This window comes from Cupressus sempervirens, chromosome 6, assembly GCF_028749045.1.
Source record: "Cupressus sempervirens isolate cs-2001-9-10 chromosome 6, ASM2874904v1, whole genome shotgun sequence".
In the NCBI taxonomy this organism is placed as follows: Eukaryota; Viridiplantae; Streptophyta; class Pinopsida; order Cupressales; family Cupressaceae; genus Cupressus; species Cupressus sempervirens.
In genome coordinates, this window is record NC_143123.1 from 182,145,731 (window position 1) to 182,164,011 (window position 18,281).

The window sequence follows — 18,281 nt, forward strand, 5'->3', positions numbered from 1 at the left end:
ATAACTTACTAGTTGTTCATGCTCTTTAACATCCAAAAGTTAGTCTCATTTGCAATAAAAAGAAGAGTAGGGAATGAGAAAATTAAAATCAAAACTTTTTTATAGTCATATCAACCAAATAATATATATCACAATATAAAGTTTGGTGTATGTTATTAAACAATAAGTTATTCATCATCACAAATAATACTATGAGAATGGGTACTTATATCTTAGGTGTATAATTTCATTTCAGAAAAATATTAGCTAGTATTTAAACTACCAATAATGCCTAAAGGTGTTACTAAAAAGTTGATACACACAAACATTTATAGGCATGCTAACCTCAATTAAATAACTCTTTTCAAAAGCATAAAAACGTTGTGATTACCAGCAAGACTATTTTTTTTTTTACATTTACTGTCATTCAACAATACATTTGAATGCCATTAAATAGTTGAAAGATGCACAATTTGTAGTTATACCAATCCAACTTTAAACAAAGCAACTTTGTCAAAAAAAACATAAATGGGAATTGATTAGCCAACAAGACTATTATCAATCAATCAATTAGCATTTCGTCATTTTGTTACAAGTCATATCACTAATCAATTGATATGTCTACATAAATATTCATATACTTTTTTTTTATAAAAACATTTTTAAAAAATTTAACTTCAATATACCGAGTATATATAACTATCAATCGCTTAATAAAGTTACATTTCACATAATTAGTCAATTCATGTATCTAATCTATATGTCTCTCCTTTTTCATGTATCAAAATATAATTATTAAATTTAAACCACCAAATATATACTCCTATCAATCATTCAATAACACGTTTAATATTATTAATAAATCCTTTTATTAATCAATTGATATATGTTACATCCACGTCCTATGCTCTCTCTCCCTCTATATATATAAATGTTTTATGCTTGCTATATATATATATATCCACGTTCTATGCTTTATATATATATACAGAGGGAGATTCCCTTTCCAAAAACACAACTGATTAGTTGTTCCAGCTCTTCAATATTTTCTCTGAGATGAGATTTAGCGTTTCCTTCTCAGTCAGAAAGATTGAAGAACACGCAAAATTACGATAAATCTGAATACAAAAACTCTTTTTTCAGTCCTTGACGATGGCGATCGCAATGACGGCTTGTAATTACATCACATTGCTCTGTAAATAATGGCCACTGAAGGAGACATTGCAAATATTGAATACCATTGTGGATTTTCATATCGATTGTTGTACATACAGTTTTTCTCTTGCAGATCTGTAATAGGAATAAAACTTTAGCAAACGTCAATTTAGTTCACGCCCACATATCTACCAAAGGGCTAATCTTTCAAAGGGGTTTGCTAAACACGTTAATTAACATGTATGCAAGTGCGGAAGCCTGGCAGATGCTCGAAAATTCTCCGATAACATTCCTCGCAAAGATGTACATTCATGGACTGCCATGATTTCGACTTACTCAAAGCATGGATTTCCTGAAATGGCATTGGAACTGTTCCGTTAAATGCAACACACAGATGTCCTACTATATCACTTCACCTTTGCCAGCTTGGCATCTCTGGAGGATGATATTAGGATCCAGAATGATGTAAAGCGCAGAGGAGTCGATAAAGACGTCTTTGTGGCAAATGAAGTTGTAGACATTTATGCGATATGCGAAATGTTGAAGCTTGTAGGATACACAATACATGTTTGACAAAATTCTTGAGCCAGATACGGTGTCCTGGACGGCGCTGATTGCAGGGTATGCACAGAAAGGGTACATTGATGAGGCCCTGCAGGTGTTTGGGAAAATTCTCTGATGGGACGTATGGTCATGGACAGTAATGATTGCAACATATGAGGGGATCGGGTTTTCTGAAAGAGCATTAGAATATTTTTGGTCGAATGCTGCTGGCAGGCTTGAAACCTAATCAGTTTAGGTTTGCGCCTGTCCTACCTGCATGTTCCTTGTTGTCGTTCGTAGAGAGGGCGTGGCAGTTAGTGGCGAAGTAATAAGAAGAGGATTACAGCGTACGTTCTGCTTACAATTACCCTCATGGACTTGTACGCAAAATGTGGCTGTGCAGAGATTGCACGTGATTTGTTTGATAAAATGTCTGAACCAGATGAGATTTCCTGGATCACCATACTTGCAGGAGATAGCCACAATGGATTGACAGAGGACACCAGGGAGCTATTCAAACAAATGCAATTGACAGGGGTTAAGCCGGACGAGAAAACGTTTGATAGCATTCTTCCGGCATTTGCAGGTCTAGGAGTTCTACCACAAGTTATGGAAATCCATGACCAAATGGTGGAAAGTGGATTTCAATCCAATGTATTTTTGGTGTGTGCCCTCATTGAAATGTATGGAAATTCGGAAGCCTAGAAAAGGTACGGAAAGTGTTTGACAAAACTGCGTCCAGAAGATGATGTGCCGTGGACGGCAATGGTAGCCGGATATGCTATTCATTGCCGGGGCAAGGAAACCCTTAAATCTTTGAACAAATGAAACATTGTGGCATTAACCCAAATCATGTCACTTCAACTTGTGTTGTTTGCATGCTGCCACTCTGGTCTAGTGGAGGAAGGGCGCATCTATTTCAGTGGCATGTATGAAAATCACCACATTACACCTTCAATGCGTCACAATAGCTGTATGATGGCCTGCTTGCCCGAGCTGAATTATTGATGAAGTACCTGCTATTATTAACAAGATGCCAACAAAGGCTGATGTTTCTATATGGAACTCCTTAATTGAAGGATGCAGATTATATAACAATGTAGAATTGGGACAAACTTGCTGCAAAGAGTGACATTGAAAAGCTAAGAAAAAAATTGAAAGATAATGAACTATGAAGTAATCAAGAAACCTAAGATAAATTTCGGAAGACAAAGAAGTATGAAGAAAGCTGGGTGCTGTTGGATTGATGTCAATAGACATGCAAACCAATTTCTCTCATGGACATTTGACATCCAAAATAAATACACTAGTTCTTTGGAAACCAGAGAAAATACAGAGTAATATTAAACAGGCAACTTGCTGCAGAGCACATTATTGAGTGGGAACTTAAGAGTGCCTCACCCTATGTTCTTCTCTCAATAAATATACGTTGCAAGTGGTGGGTGTAAAGAATTGAAGAAGTTGAGAAAAATGGAGGACGACAAAGAAGCAATGAAAACAGCTGGATGCAGTTGGATTGAGGTCAGTAGGCATGTAGACACATTTTTTTACAGGAGACATTTGACATCCAAAATAAATATTCAAATTCTTTGGAAACCGGAGGAATTACCTTGGGGGCACAAATATATTAGTAGAAAACAAACATATGTCGGTGATGTGAGTGAGAGATATATACGAAGAATGCCTCTGCCACCATCAGTGAGAAGACTGAAAGGTTACTTACTAGTAATGATTGTGATAAGCAATCCTTGTATTTTGATGAATCTGAAGCGGCAACTAGCTTACAGGCATCGATTTACATTATTGTAACAACAATAAATGGAACTGCCCGATGAGGCCGGATTCCTATAGGTGAGGATGATAGCTTTGTAATTTTTTCCCATTTAAAATAGGACAATTTTTACTATTCTTTTGTGTATATAGTTTTATAAAGAGGTTTGTAGGGTTTAAGTCTCCCACTTGTAAATTGTATGCTGGTTAAGCTTAGGAACCAACAAGTTTAATGGCACATTGGATTCTTGGTCATGCCACTCGAATTCCGCAGACTTTTCTAATTTTTTAAGAAACACAAAACTGTTTACAGTGAGATTTTCTCAATCTAATAAATCTGAAGTAACTCAAGATCATCGTGCCTTGTGCCCATTTCTTCTGTTGCTTTCTTCTATTATATTTGTAAACCATTTTCAAGGTACTCCTTAACAAAATCGATACCATTTCTTGTAGTGCTTTCTTCTATCATATTTGTGCACCATTTTTTAAAGGCGTTCCTTAACAAAATCGATTAACTTATGATTTTTAAATCTTCAGTTTTGAGAACTACGTGCACATCATTTTAACCTCTCAAAATCAACAGAATGAGATTGTAGCTATCATTTTCACATCTTATATCTATCCTGTAGCTGTTATAAAAAAGTTCAGCTGAGTTCTTACATAGATTTTATAGCCCTAGACACTTGTTTAAGCCGAGCTTTAAAAAAATGAGCCACAACTTTGCTTGCATTTTTCTGTTCTTTCTTTCTCTGTAAAGAGTAGGGTGGCATGCATAGGAATCAATGCAGGAGCATAAAGCTAAAGGTGTGAGGACACTAATATCCAATAAATCTAATAGGGAAGAGATCCAGTAGCTGATAGGGATAGGGGTTCAATTACTTGATAAGAGTAAATGTCATAGTCGATCATACATATACTATAGTCAATATTTTTAGTCTTTTTTATTGGTGATTGGTTTGGAGGAGTGAACAGCTACTAGATCCTTTCCCTAGCTCAGCAAGTGATTGGCTCCAAAAATAGATTTTAGAAGTTGGAAAAAGAGAAGTCAGTTGCCCTGTTTCAAAGTCAGCTGATAAGCCAGTGTACAGTCAAAAGTGGAGTAGGAAACCAGGTATTGTTTACTCCCTAATAGCTATCTATCTATTAACTAAAAAACTGAGGATTTTTTTGAATGAATACATTGTCGGTGCCTATGAAACATATGGAAATTAACTTTAGAAGGCGGGTCCTTTCATGTTGGAAGGATAAGGGATGTTGCTAATTGGTTTTTCGCTCACTTGTCGAGATGTAGTTGTCAGCAGAGGCCAATAATTTGATTTGTTTTGGAGTCAGAAAATAAGTTGGGTACAAAATAATTGGACCTTTTACTTTTTCAGCGCGTTCACAGTTTGTTCTAAGCGAATGGGGGACATGAATCTGAGAGCCACGATTTCAGCCCATTTTTTGGAGGAGCCCCTGACGAATTTTATTTTGTTTGAAGGCAGTAAATAAATTATTGTTGGGTGGATGAGAGTAAGCATATAGAAGTATATTTCTGTTTTATGGAGGGATGTATTCAAGGATGGTTTAACTGATATGTTATTGTTAAATCTTTTATCAATTTTTTTTAATTCTAAAAATTCATATTTTTTAACATTTCTTCTTTCGAATAGTCTTTTTGACATTCTTTTTTATTCTATCCCTTCTACTATAGATGTAGTTATGTTGGATGAATTAGAATGATTAGAAAGAGGCGAGAGTCTTTCATCCTTTCTTCTAGTCTAGTTTTTCCTCCCACCATCCTTCACCTCAATCATGTGCTTGTATATCAAAAAAGCCCAAACATTAAACCAATATAAATTTAGATGATCAAAGTTTTTTTTTAAATTATCTCAAAACAAAAAAATTAAATACCAACAAATAACCAAATAATAGCGATATTTGTTTTATTGACATATTATTGTTAAACCTTTTTTCATTCTTCTCTTCATACTAAAAATTCATATTTTTTAACATCTCATCTTTTTTAACAGAATAGTCTTTTTTGACACTCTTTTTGAATCCATCCCTTCATTTATAGATGTAGTTATGTTGGATGAATGTAGAATGATCACGAAGAGGAGAGAGTCTTTCGTCCCTTCTTCTAGTTTAGTTCTCCCTCCCACCAGCCTTCACCTCAATCATATGCTTGCATACCAAAAAGGTCCAAACATTAAACAAATATAAATTTAAATGATCAAAACTTATTAAAATTTATCATAAAATTAAAAAAATTACACACCAACCAATAACCAAATAATAGTGACACTAATCATCCATGAGAAGGAACTTTGCATAAATTGGAACTTCCATGTTCAATTTGAGTACATCTAAAATTAAATTTGAATTCATAAATATAATAAACCCATAATTCAAATTGAATTGTTTAAATTACACACAATAAAATTGACTTCTAAAGTGAAGCATTAAACGACCATAGTTAACTAACATTCTTAAGACTTAAAAAGTTGTGTAATGTTGTCAATTAAGGGGTGCTTGTAATCATCTAGGGTATTTAAGTTAATTTTATAGTGTGGAATGCGACAAAATTAGGGCCATGAGAGACAACAATAATGCTCTAAGATAATCAATTGCAACAAAATCAAATCCACACAAGAGGAGCATATCAAGAATCCAATTATAACTTGTTTCTTAGATGTGATTTTCAATTTGTTGGTTTGATTTCCATTTCTTGGTCTGCCACAATGTCGCAATTTCTTGGCTAGAAGCTACTATAAATATCACCACTTATGGGCTAAGTTTATTTCCTAAGCAACACACAGATTTTAATAGGAGAACATAACTATATCACTCAATATGATATGATTTGGTATGACAACAAAACATACATAATCATATTCTATCAGATTAATAGTAATGGTTGACTTTCTAATTCCTTAGATAGGAAGAGCATACTCCTCTATTCAACTTCTAGTATCCTTATGAGCTCTGGACTCTAGACTCCAATCCAGTAATCTTTTGATGCCTTGAGTGTGGCTCATTGCTTCTTTATATGGAAGGTACATGGCTTGGGCAACTCAAGCATTTTAAATTAAATTTGGAATATAACCATACAAATTTGACATGTGGCTATGACAGCTACCTCACGATGGAGAAGACAAATGCTAGGTAATTTGACATAAGCACTAATTTAGTGGAGGAAAAGGCACTCACTTTTTAGATGCCCATAAGTGAGAAGGACCCACTTATCACCCGTAAGAGGGTATCTTATTGTCACATCTTAATGTGGGTGACATCATGACACAAACATCTGCATGTGCTAGTATCAGAAAAGGACATGATCCATCAAATCTTGAGGGATGAATAGATAAGATTCCAATCTTCATGTCAAGAATTCAACACATAATCCATTTAGAAGACATTGTCTTGTGAGTAAACACAATCTAATTATATCCTCTTGGCAAGAGATGTAGCCCTGAATTTTGTACTTTCAATTCATACTTTATAAATCCATTTAGCTCATAGAGGGTAGAATTCTATCCTTGAAAAATCATATCCAATTCTTGGATAATATCCCAGACATTGTTCTATATAGTATGTTATTTTTATCTAGAGTTGGGGATGAATGAATTCTAATAATTCCTTTATGTCTAGGCTAAATCAAATCCCAAGTAAATTTGTATATTCTTCAAATGAATCTTGGTCAAAGCTTATCCTACAAATAAATCCATAATTCAATTTTTCAAGTAGATTCATTTTCTTGTCGTTAGAGCAACTCATTCTAAAGAAACCTTGAATGAAGACAAGGAGTTGTCCATATCATATGCACTAGTGTTCCAATGAAGCCTTGTCCAATCTTGGGAGTATTAAGAGTTATTACTCTTCTTCTAGATCAACATTTCCTTGACCCTAATAAAATTTAATCACATTTCCTAATTCCCTAAGCTATTTATTTAAGAAATAGGATTCAAGAAGTAGCTACACAATATCATCAGGTAAATAAGGCAATGCAAGGTAAGTTCCACCATTGTTTCTTTTCTAGAACATAGGAACCCCATCTAATATGTAGAAATCAGTTCTATGGTTTATTGACCCTACCAATTCTCTTGTTATGACATCCACTAATGAATTATTCTCTCTTTATCCATTCTATTTCAAAATCATATTCCAAGAATTCAAAATGTCATCTAGCAATTTTACCTTCGACGTTGCTCAGTTGTTTGTCCTTGCAATAAATTTTATTGGTTTAAGAAATATCTTAAAATTTTCAATGCCCTTTTTATTTCCAATATTTCTTTCTAAAAAATGTGGTAATGGTATTTTCTTTCAGTGAAAGTGTCGAACTTGTAACCACGCACATATCTATTTCCATTATTTTATTCTTGAATAAGAACCACTAACCAAGTAGTATCAAAGGCATCAATATAAAAAATTAATAGTAGACCAAGAACTAGAATTTGTAGAGAAGGAAAATTTTGCCACTTTTCTCTAATCCTTTGTACTAATCTGAAGCTATAAGTGACCATCATTCCTTATTTTCTTTGAGATGTTCATGATATCTTTCTTTCTTTCTACTAAACCTTTGTAAAATGGCAAGACATAATTCAAACGACGAAGAAATCTTTGACTTTTTTTAATCCTATAAAATAACATGGTTCTTGAATGTATTGCAAAGTATGGTGTTGTAATTGAATTTGTCATTTGTTTAAATTTAATCCTAGGAAATTACCTTGATCCTTACTGATTACCTTTTTCTTGTTTGATAAGAAATTTCCATGCCTTTTGATGGTTTCAAAGAGTTCTTCAAGATGTTGCAAGTGTTCTTATACTCAATCAGAAAATATAATTATGTCATTAATATAAACAACACAAAATTCTTTTAAGCTTTAAAAATATAGTGGTGTTGTACAAAGAACAAATGAAATGACATTATATTCGTATAGATGATGTAGCTAAAAGTGATAGAAAAGATTAGGCTAGTCACAAAAAAGATTAAAAAATCACAAGCTGGCAAAGATAATTCTCCAAAATACGAAAGAGAGATGAAGGGGAAATATCAAGATCTAACAATCCCTAAACAAAAATAATTTTGCAATGGAGAACTCATACAATAAAGGAAGTGATAGAATTATCTTTTAAATCTCAAAATCCTTATGCTCATATTCCAATGCCTAGAGTAAAAGAACATAGATTAGCCAATCAAGAAAAGAAGGGCACAATAAGAGGTTGGTTGCAAGAACTTCAAGTAGAAGATAAACATGCACAACGTATATATATGGATGAATAATTGCAAAACCCTTGGCCATAAGCTTCAAATCTATGATGCAAATAATTATTAGAGGAGAGAAAAATGTAGTCATTGTTGGCAGATTTATTCTTGACAACCTTATTTTGGCGTGAGCAACTTATTAATGACACTACAAATAGGTCAAAATGTTATTTCAATTGAACTCGGATTTGATAAAGCATGTGATAGAATTCACTAGAACTCACCCTTAATATACTTAAATGGTTGACTTTGTGCTCTAGAATCCAAATGTTGTTTTAAGATTCTAATACTAAGATTATTATCAATAATATGATGACAATTTCATTTCTTGTACAAATTTTTTTTTGGTATGCTTCTCTTATCCCTATATCTAGATGTTCTTTGGTAGATGCCTTCAACTATCTTCCATAAAGTGTCAATAATTTGGAGTTTATCTCTAGAACCTTTATCCCATATAACATTCTTGTTACTAATTATCACTATGTTGATGGTAGCTTGTTACTTCTATAAAATTCTAAATAAGACTTTTTCAATAGAATAAATATATTGGAATTGTATTATGTTATTTCAAGATATAAAAAATTTCATGACAAACTTAAATTGTTAATGGTTCAAGAAGGGCATATTCTTCCATGGATTCCTTGGAAATGGAAACAAATCAAACATGGGGACATCATGAGGTACATTAGGACACCCTTTGGTATTGGAGTTTCTCTCTCTAACATATAGAGCTAGTGTGCTAAGAATACAATTTTCATATGGGGGAAAATTTTCTTTCTTTGGGTGGAAAAATCCAAGTTGCTAATTAAAATGAATAGGAAGTGGATTTCTAGTCTTAACATGCGAACTCTGGATCAAACCAACTCCAATCGATCATTTCATTAGGGGAAACATTCACTTAGCCTTCAAATCAATCGAGGTAGGTTAGTGCAACTTGGTGCAAAATGATTTGGAATGATGTTCTCCCTTTTATTGATATTAATTTGAATTGATTTTATACAAAAAGGGACTAGATAAAAGATGTGCAATTACATATCAATTGGCATTTATACGAAGCTAAAAGTTTGATAAAATAATACCAAACAGAGATTTGGAAAGGGCACTAAGAGATTATTTTGTCACTAAAATTGGGCTCAAAATGGAAGAACTATCAAGAACTATCTCGTTAGCAACATCATCCTAATGATGTCAAACAATTATATTTCATGTGGATCCAAAAAAAGGATGTTGTTCAAATACCTCCCCTAAAAAATCTTAGAAAATATTGTAGACTAATGCACTAACTACAAACAATGTCAATAGTTGATAATGTCTCGATCACCTTTTTAAGATAATAAAGTTTTTGTCTAAATACACCTTCTCTATATCTACAACCTTTCACTCCTAGATCTGAGAACATGTATACAAAAGAGAGGAAAACATTTTAAATTTTGTATAAGGACTTTTATTAGTCAAGCCTTGGGAGGATTCAACCTTTCCATACAATAGTAATGTTTGAAATAAACCTATAATCTAAAATATAGAATGTTAAATCAAAATAATATATATCTTCTCTAATGAACTCTCATTTTTTTGAAGCACTCATGAAAGTTCTATGATTAAAAGAATTGAGCTAATGTACATGTCATTACTTATAGAGGAAACAAATGAACTTGATCGTGGATGTCAATTTCAATGCTAGAACTTCCCCTTTGATGAATTGAAATGATTGAAATGTTTGATTCAATGGCACGATGAATCTATGATTGATTGATTGATTAAATGAGGATGAGGAGGCATGCTTTTACAATGAAACCCACGAAACATGTTGATAAACTTGAAGCAAGACAACATGGATAATGTTTTTTGTTCACCAATTCCCAATTGTTAATATATTCAAATTTTGGTTAGTGGGACTAGGGTATGCCCTAGTATAAGCCTAAATGGATAGAAAGAAGGTAAGGGGAACACATAATTCATTATGATAGAAAAATCAAGCCTTGGGTTTATCAAGATCTATTATATTAAGGAGCATGAAATCATGAGTACCGTAGTGGATACCACATGAGCATGTAATTGTATCAAGATATAATTTACAACACCACATTTAGTCCCCACTTAAAGGAAGTATGATGTCACCCTCATACTTCGTAAAGTGAAAAATAACATCAAAATACTTTCACAACTTAGACACAAAAGACAATGGGAAATTCCAAGCCACCAATTACTTAGGATCTCTTCTATCTCAAATGGATGTTAAAATAAGAGAAATGATCAACACATGTTCCACACACACGAAGTATAAAAGAGGAAAGAAAAGAAGGGGACTTGGCTTCTTGGGCTATTAAGATGCTAGTTACTACGCACCCTATGAGAATAAGAGAGAAGTGACATGAATTCCTAGCCTATTAAGGTGTTTCTTACTATTATGTATATGAACAAAACAAGAGTTACACAAGTCTAGAAAGGTTTATTTATGCTAGTTGACACCAAAGATTAAAGATCAAACCATAGTTTGTCGAAAAAACCTAAAAAAAACTCCAAAAGAGGTGTAACTTCATTCACCAAACACAAAGATTACAAAAAAAGCTCAATTTCCAAAGTAGTATAAAAAGCCAACTTTCAACATATCATGTTGGGTGACAAAAAATGTACAAACCTAACTTCTGTTGTGTGTACAAAGTGCAAAACTTGAGTAGAGTGTAAGACCCCATGCTCAAGTGTTTTCAAACACCTTACCAGGATCAATTGCTTTAGGAAAGTACACCTATATCCAAAAGAAAAGCACATTGCACCAACAAAATGGTTGTATACATAGGAAAATCAAAGAGGGATGGTCACAAAATACAAAAAAGTTCACAAGGGATCCACTATTTTGGGTAAGTAAGAGAATTACACATGTCACATGCATATACAAAGTATGATTGTAATGAATTATCTTCATCCCCCAAAACTACTAGAACTGTGAGCCCAATGGAAAAAGAGCAACATAAGATGAACAAAACACAATTATTTTTGGGTCAATATTGAAGAGACCAAAAGGAGAAGAGATGTCAACACTTCACATCATCCTCAACTAGCCAACAAAAGAGAACATTTATAAAAAGATTACATATGAGAAAAAAACACATTTACAACATATGCATACAACATAGTTATGATGATACAAAAAGAGAAATGTCACAACAAGGTCATCCCCTTCATTGATTTGTGGGCCAATGGGGCAACAAGGGTCATCCAAAGAGATCTTAACAAAATACAAAGACACACTAAGCATCACATCACAAGGAATATATTACATGTAATAAACCACACAAAACATCTACTACACAAGTGAGCTGGTCTAGAAAATTATCCACCTTCTAATCTTGCTCAATGCTTTTCTGAGAAGGTTGAAGAGTTTCTAGAGGAGCAAAAAAAGCACGATAAATGGAGTCATTGCAAGTTCCAAATAAGGAGAATGCTCTAATGACAAATCACTATGTGTATCATTAGAGATAGATTCAAATATTTAAAAAATAATGAAGATAAGTCATGATTAATCTCAATAACTTCAAATCTATTATTTTAATCATTACTCTCAATATTATTATCAACATTATCATCAAAATTAATCACAATAGGTGATCTTGTACACTATGGAGATGACAAAGAATCGTTATTCTTAGGCAACTTCAATCTTTGACAAGGTAGATTAAGATTAGACTCCTTCATAGGTTTTGGTGAGGGTGTAAAAAAGTAAACCATGTCAAAATTTGATAGTTTAGGAGAGGAAACACTCTGGGAAGCTATCTCGCAAACCATAACATCTTGTCTTCATGGATGCTCTCTTTCACTACAATTTCCTTTATTATGACTCAAAACATGTGTGAATGAAGGTTTGGGATCACTTAAAATTGGTTCATTATCTTTCTTTTCTCCAGGAGCGGAAGGAGGAACTGAAGAAAGAACATTGGATTGAGAGATAAAAGACAATGAATGTTTCTCTCTATAGGATGTGGAAGTAAAAATAATGAAATAAATGTGAGGGATAAAAGTCAAAAGAATTATAGGTCTAGGATCTGTAAGCAAGACAACTATATATATCCATGGGTAAGGCAAAATAAGTTAAAGGGCTTGACCAGGACAATTCAAAGATCTTATTTGATTTGAACTTGTGATGGGATAAAAAAAAGATTAGCTAAGTGCTAAAAAAAGATAATGTTTCAATGTCATACTTACTCATTGTGGGGGAATTTTTTATCACTTCTAGATGGTAGAAGGAATAGACTTCATATGAATGAGCCAAGAATGTCCTAACACAAAATTGGTTTGAGGTAGGAATAATGGAAAAGGTATCATCTAAGGACATAAAGCCAACTTTGATAGGAAGAGCAATGGAAAGTATGATCATACACACCTTAATCACATGACATTTATTACATGTATCTTGATGCAATTGTTACATATAGATATCTATCTTGATGGAATTGAAAACATGTGACATATTTTACATATCTCCTATTTTGATTGAAGAATCCTAGGTTTTATTATAGGTATGTTAAAGGAGATTTAGAATTTGAAAACCTTTCACATACCTAGTGCTCTTAAAAAGCATTTATCATTACTAAACAATGTGTACTTCACTGAAAAATGAGGGACCTATAAGGAGTAACTCGATGGGTTGAAGAAAAATGATTGTTCTATGTGGAACAGCTTAAACATCACACACTAAGCTTAATTCCTAGACCAAAAGTGTTAAATAGTCAAAGTTGACTTTTTTTGCCAAACTTAATTCTTCCCTTAGTGTGTGATATTTAAGAGTGGCGGCTCTATGTCGTAACTCTGACCTAATGTAAAAGACCAGACTTACCAGAGATGCTTTCATAAACCATCTCAAAATTAGTGCCATGAAAACCTTGCGTTTCTTTAAAAAAAAATTGTTTTTTAAAAAAAGCTTTATTCCTTTACATGATACATACGAAAAAGGCATAAGAATGACATTTAAAAACCAAAAAAAAAAATCTTGAATGGGTTCGTGCACTGATGTCACCATTGCTAATCTTTTACTACAGTGAGATTGCCGACAGATTTGAAGGCTATGGAAGACTGAATGATCAAATAATGCGCCAGGTTGCAAATAGAATCGTACGTTCTACTTTTCACACTTTCATAAGCATGTTCTCAAACAGTGAGGGAGCATATTACAAGGTGTCCACAGATAACACTTCGTCTTTCATGGTTTGCTAATTTTGTCATTTGTCGAAACAATGTGATGGGTGAACTTGCTATATTAGTCAAGTCTTAACGTGATTTCAGCAAAGAAGAATTACTAGATGATAGCAACACTGCCCACTTTGGAAGTTTTGATTTTTATGGTGTTGCATTTTGTCATTTGTTGGAGCAATGCAATGTGTGATTCTTGTTATTAGTTTTTTTAATATGTGAATTTAATAATAAAAAACTAGTCATTGATAGTGACATTGTTGACTTTGAAAGTTCTGATATTTTCTTATTATGGATTTATTATGTGAGTTTTCTTTTGGAGAGAATACAAGAGTTCATTATTAAATTAGATAGCGGAAGCTAAATGTATCAAAAATATAATTGTGGGGTATGTTGTCTTGTAAGTTATTTGTTACCCCATCAATTGAGATTTCGGTTTTTTATAAGATCTATTCAACGAAGAGTTAGTTGAGAGAATTTGAAAGTTCATTATCAAACTGAATTGTTGAATACAGACACTTCAAAAAAAAAAAAAAAACCGTGAAATCTATTGTTTTTAATTGATTTATCTTTTGAGCTCATCAACATCAAAACAAAATTTTCTTCCACATGTTATGTTGGAGTCATGGGAATCAAGTCTTTGCTTGCTACATCACTAGTTGTACGAAAGTTTTGACCAGTACATTAAAATAAATGCATTTGATTTATTTATTTTGTTAAGTAGTAATTATTAAGATGAGTATTAAACCATGTAAACACTTGTATGTATTAATGCATTGGTGAAAATAAAAGTCATTTTTTTCTCCTCATGTTTGGTCCCATATTGGATGCGTTATTTTTAAAGTATTGACTAGTGCACTAGATGACATATTTTTGCATGGAAATTGGCAAATAACTTTAACCACTCATACCCCCATTCCCTCATGATCTATATCTTACCTCCACATCTAGTCATGTTCATCATATGGACAAAAATGTATGGTTGTAGAACCAACCCATGTCATTCCAACACATAGATTTGAATCACATTCCTTTAAAATTGAATATCTTAATTAGGGAATCACATTCCTTTACGAATGGATTTCTTAAAATAGGCATGCAATTTATTCCCTTATTAGATATTATGTGTCAACCAAACATTAATCATTTAAAATTGCATACTAGATGGGTGGTATACCATGGAGAAATCTAGCTCATTCAAATGATAAAGGATTGTCATAGGAGCATTCATATGATGAAGATAATCCAAAATCACATACCATTATAAATGCATTATCTACTTGTTTCACCATCTTAGACATGATACATGTTTGATTATTATCTTTGATCTTAGCTCAGTGTCAATGAATTGATCAAACCTTCTAGGGCTTTGACTATGAAGGACGTGACGCTAAAAGTTTAGCAAAATTTTCAAAAGTGCTTTTAAACACTATAAATTTCTATATATAATTCAAACATCATGGAACAACATAAGTGAATGTTAGTTTTCAAATTACGTCAAACTAGTTTTGTAGGCATAAGATTAGATCCATATGTCAAATCTACTCTCATGAAAAATGAGATAAAGTCCTTAGACACAAATGTAAACTAGAGTGAAATTTAGTTTTGTATATTCAAGGGATTCATCCAAATAAACAATAATTTTAATGCATTAGAAAATGCATGTTGAACTTCTTTAGAAATATATTGCATTATTGAAGCTTGAGCTAAGTATCACATTTACTTTCATTGAATTTCTATGATAAACTCAATATTCAATCATTATAGTCCCAACTCATAATGACTTGGTTGCTTATTTTAGCAATCAATTGAATCAATGGGTAATAAGTGATAGTTGTGTTTTCCATTACAAAATTGGAGTATATGACATGTTCTCACGTTTGTATTTGAAAATATTATATCCTTAGACATTATGTTCAAATGTTGGGTTCAGCTAGGGAGTTGTAAGGATTAAATATGATAGTTAAAGTATTATCAAATTTGTTTCCCACAAAAAAGCTCATTTGTATTTAATATCGTTTTTTTATGGATGACATGTTGGAGGATGGAATGGTAAATTGAGAGAGTAGGTAATTTTTTTAAAGCATTGTGAATGCTTTGATGAAGCACATGAACATAGAAATGCTTAGATGCTAGAGAAAGACTATTTGTAATTTTGTGTTCTTGGAAAGCATCAAAATGTTGTGATTAGGTGGCATACATCTTACAAATTCTAGTGCTCATTTTTGTTATTTTTTTATTTTTATATATATGCTCATAGAAAAGAAGTATTTGACTTGAAGTGTTACATTAATCCACGAGTGATTTTTATTATAATGACATGTACAACAAGAGCTCTTTGTGAGTTGGAGTCCCTGCCTTTTAAGAAATGAGAGGAGGGATGAAGTTGGAGCACATAAATTAGATTTTAAATTTTGAAATAAGTAATAAGAATTGTTTAAATACTTTTTATCTATCAATATAGTAATTGAACGTGTACATTGAATAGTAAAATGTCAAATTAGTTGATATATCATTGTTAAAAAATTTTTTTAAAAAAATCTAAAAAAATTATAATAATTATAAAAATATCCTAATTTGTTGATATTTGAATGCAATTTTATTTTTGCATTTTACTTTATCTTCATTTGCCAATATTTATGTCATTTCATTTTTGTCACTCTTACTTTACGACATCTTAATATTGTATTTCTTAAACAATATATAAAGGATTAATTAAAAAATAGACACACACAGACCGACTTTTAAACATGTTTCAATATGTATTTACAAATAAATATAAAATTTGTGATAAATAGATACATAATATATAAGATTAAAAGAAATAGAAAATAGATATTTTTAAAAATAGTAAAAATTATTTGAATGATGAAAAAACACAAAATATATTCTACAATTTTATTTTTATTTTTATTTTATCTCTACAAATTCTTACATAAGACAACTAGAAAATTAAATTTCAAAATGAAAATAAGATAATCTAAAATTACTATGATGAAAAATTAAACACTTTTAAAATGTATCACAATTTTAAAAAAACAAAAAAAAAAAACAAAACAAATTGTTAAAACAAACCCTTGTGCCTCTCGTTTATTGCATATAAATGTGTATAAATAAAGAAAATTTCTAAATTTCATTTGTGCTAAAAAGACAATGCAATGGTGATATGTCTAAAACAGGAACGACCTAGAAACTTCTTTAAAGAGAATAATTTTTGTATTGAGCACCGTCTTAAAATTTTTTGGATTTTTTACTAACAAAATTAGAAAATGTCATAGCCTTTTCCTTCAAAAATTAATTCGGATTGCACGGGGAGGGTGGAGACAAATGGGAACATTATTTCCCTACCTTATGTATAAGGTAGGGACTAATAAGTAAAAACATTTACAACATTGTAAGATGTAAGATAATTTATGATATATGTAAAAAAAAAAAATACAAGAGAAAGGTATTAGGTGTACTTTTTATTTATTTTAACTTATATATCATGGAACATCTTGCTAGAGGATTAATAATGTAAAACAAGGAACCATGTTTTAGGGGTGGATATGACATGGTGCATTTAATTATATGCTAAAATGATTGACTTTTCTATAATTTTGCCAATATGTTACAAATCATCTTACTAAAGGAACAACAAGTCTAAAATAGAGAACTTTATTTTGGGGTTGGATATGATATGGTGAGTTGGATTGTATGTTGATATACTTGACCCATTTGAATTGAAGCTTCGAAAATTTCTTCATGGGGATTTGGGTGTCATTCTTAACCCATGATTTGTGAAATGATTTATGTTTTTGGTTACTAATATGTAGGAAATGAGATCTTAACCTTTGAATTAAAACTAAGATCTCAAATCTCTATGAAAATTTATTACAAATTAATATGATCAACTATAGTCTTAATAGGAGAGGTGTACACTATTATTGATGCTCCTTTGCTACATTTAATTTGAGACTATGAAATGTATGCAAAGTAACTAGATGTAATAATAGAAAATTAATAAAATTCAAAATAATAAATCAACCCATAAGCTCATATTTGAAAATGACATGTAGAAAAGGAACGTGTAGTTGAAATCTAGGTTCAAAGTGCCAGACAATGAGCCTAGTTGAATTATTTTTAAAGTTACTTACATTGATTTAAGTTCTAGATTCTAGATCAAAAGTCTATATAGATCTGTCTCCCCAAAATGCAAACATTTTTTTGTTGAGCTAGGGGAATTAGTTCAATGATTTCACCTTATTCGAAATCTAGAACTATGTATCTTGGTCTATTCTAATTGTAAAAGTTTTACTTATCATGTATGTAACCTACACACATAGAACAAGACGAAAATGGTTATGTTGTATAGGGGTTACTTAAATCAACCCATGTATTGGTGTTCCCACCTCCACAATAG

At 31.9% G+C, this 18,281-nt stretch overlaps 1 pseudogene; it reads left to right on the top strand.

Annotated features, from left to right (window-relative positions):
• Nucleotides 1–1,128: 1,128 nt before the first annotated feature.
• LOC149551854 (pentatricopeptide repeat-containing protein At1g03540-like) lies at nt 1,129–3,595 on the top strand (annotated as a pseudogene).
• Nucleotides 3,596–18,281: the final 14,686 nt, after the last annotated feature.